A 3,259-nucleotide genomic window follows, 5' to 3' on the forward strand; every position below is an offset into this window, starting at 1 on the left:
TATTATATGAAATATAAAGATATTATTAATTATTTTATGATTTATTTTTGTGAGCAATATTAATTAATAATTTATTTTATAACATCAATTTAAAATTTAAGTCTTTTATCCATGTTCATGAGCTTTTTTTTAAAAATAATTTATTCATAAAAATTAAGATATAAATATGAAAGAATAAAAAATTAATAACCGTTGTAGTTAGTTAAAAAAGCCCAACTCATGTATTGGCTATTAAATATTTATTATAACATAAAATAAATAAAAAATAACTTATTTTTGGCCTAACTATAATTTTCTTTTTATAATTTTTATTGTATAGAAGTGGTTTTTTATGGCTTCTATAATATAATTTAAAAAAAAAATGATCAACAAAGGGTTAATTGTTAAATAAGTGTTGAGTGTAGCAATGAGGCCCATTGTATTTATAAAGAAAGAATTCAAATTTGATTCTTGGAAAATAAATCATTAAAAGAGATAATGACAAATCCTAAAAAAAAATAATTTTTTTATAAATCATAAAACAGATATAAAAAGAAACCTTGGTGAATGATAAAAGACAAATGCTTAGGATGTATTTAGTTTAACTGTTGAATACAATTTAATTTATTATTGAAATAAAAAAATAATTAAATTTTTTTAAAAAATAATTAAATAATTTTAAAAATATAAATAAAATAATAAAGTAATTATTATTATTGATAAAAGAAAAACTTATAATTAACTCGAAGTTTTTAAATATATATAAATATTTTATATTTTATGTTATTAATAATAAAATATTTTAATGAAAAATTATTTTAATAAAATTGAAATGCGTTAATTAAATTATTAAAATTATAAATAAAAAAGATAAAAAATTAATCATATTAATTTTTAAATTAAATAAAAAATGATAATATGATTAAAATAAAAAATAAAATAAAATTAATTATCAGCTAATAAGAAACAACTCTACAAATTGAGTTTATACAAACTGCAGCTGATAAGTAATATATCAATTACCTATCAATTATTAATTTTAATTTTTAAAATTTATCAAATACTCTAGCTCACCAATTTAGATATCTATCAACTATGTCTAACAGTAAATATACTATTAGAACCTTTACATGTGTACCATAGGAGAAGTTAAAACTATGGCCCTCTTCTGCCACCGCATTATATGTATAGCTTCGAAGCGAGGAGAGTCCACTTAAAACAGCGGAGCAAGCCAAACCACTAGCCCTTTGTCGCATTGGGAGAAAGCTACCAATGAGAAACAGAGAGAGAAAAAAAAAAGAGGTATTTAAAATTTTTGTGAGAAAGAAAATAGAGGGAAATGGGAAGAAATTGTTTCGTTGCATTTTTTATTTTTCAATGTTATGTCATTCTTTTTAACTTTTCACTGCTTTAATAAAACATTTCTTTACACACTTGTTTTTTTTAATAATTAAATATTATTATTAAAATTAAAAATTTAGTATAAATAAATTCAATTAAACATAGTAAATTTAACCTATTACAATTAACTTAAAATCTGATATGCTAAGTAAAAAACCTAGTTAAAAGTATAGACAAATTGCAAAATCGCAATATATTTAGTAAAATATCTCATTTTTGTACGTAATTGCAATATTCAAAATTTAATCTAAATTTTTTAATTGATGAGAATTTTTTTTAATTTGACTATTAAAAAAATAATTTTTCTAATAAATGCAATATATTGAACTTGTTAAAATATATAAAACATATTTATTTATTATTTATATTAATAATTATTAATATTACATAAAAATATATAATATTACATCTAAAAAAGTGTAATATTTAATATTTAACAGGAACATAACACCCACCATCAATCATTTTAACACATCCACTAAAAAGGATTAAATCAAATCATACTTATGCCCCTAGGGCCTTGTAATGCATTGAGTTGCAATTCAAAAAAAAAAAAAAAAAATCAAATCATACTTATTTCATTGACAGATCGATGATTCCACTAAAATCTATGACTAATTTATCATGACAACATATTAAATAGAGTTCCTCATCATCTCTTATATAAAAACAACATCTTCTCTTTAAAAGTTAATTAATGAAACTACAGCCACTAAAAATGGTAATTATGAGTGAGTATCCAAGTAACCGACTAACAGATGGATACTCGATTATAGTTCAAGCTATTAATATAGTTTAGACATTTGCTTAGCTTATCCCAAAGTACTAGGATCAGTCATAATGAGATAAGAATCCCATAATACACATTGTAATAACAGTCTTAATGCCGATAGGACTCTTATGTAAGCTAAACTTCGAATCTCACACAAATACCAACTCTTATTCCTAATAAGAGTCAAACACAAAACCTATATAAAATGCGAACAGATATACATATCAACTTAATTCCTTTCATTAACAATCAATTGCTCACCAACCCACACAGTTTTGTTTTCTTGTGTTGCATAAAATGGCTTTTTTCTTTCCCACAAAAAATATCAATGTAGAGTACTGGGGTAAGAGTAAAGTGGAAAATGACAATTATCCTTTGTTGTTCAGCTAAGCTCAAATGTCTAGCACTTTTACTTGGTTCACATCACTATATACTATAGAATAACAATTATCCTTTTATAGCTCATGGAATGTGAACCTAGTTACCAATACCCATTTGGGTGAGGCACACAGTTGAGGGTTTCCCATTATGACAACTGAACAAAGGGAAAGAAAATTCAGGGAATGCTTTTTTTTGGCGGGTCCAGTTTTACATTTAAGCGATATGAAAAAGAAAATCATAACTGAAGTATGATTAATTAATTATTAATTATCTTTAGATAATTGCATTGGTTTATAAAATTTTTATTTGCTCTTAAATCTGTCCATAATGAACTCAAAACATAATATGTATTATGAATCTAATATATTTTATCTTGAATTAATGATAGACTAGCTCTAAGCAATAATTTTCTTTAATTTATATTGTTAAATTTAATATAAATTTTATACAATTGATCTGCTATTTGCAAAATTAGACTATATATCTCTCTCATTCTTAATTCTGTGTATTATGGCCTCATCATAATTGTGTTTCCTTTGGAATGAAAATATTTGGCTGCCAGATCATGTCCTACTAGGAAGCATCCAATTTTCTTTTTGCCTTTTTTTAATCAGGTTTGATTAATTCAAAGTAGCAACAAAGACACATGTCCCACCCACAAAAGCCTATGAGAAGATCATGATTTACAAGGGACAGGTGTTACTGTTGACCATCCATGATTTTAAA

The sequence above is a fragment of the Hevea brasiliensis genome, chromosome 5, assembly GCF_030052815.1.
Source record: "Hevea brasiliensis isolate MT/VB/25A 57/8 chromosome 5, ASM3005281v1, whole genome shotgun sequence".
NCBI classification, from domain to species: domain Eukaryota; kingdom Viridiplantae; phylum Streptophyta; class Magnoliopsida; order Malpighiales; family Euphorbiaceae; genus Hevea; species Hevea brasiliensis.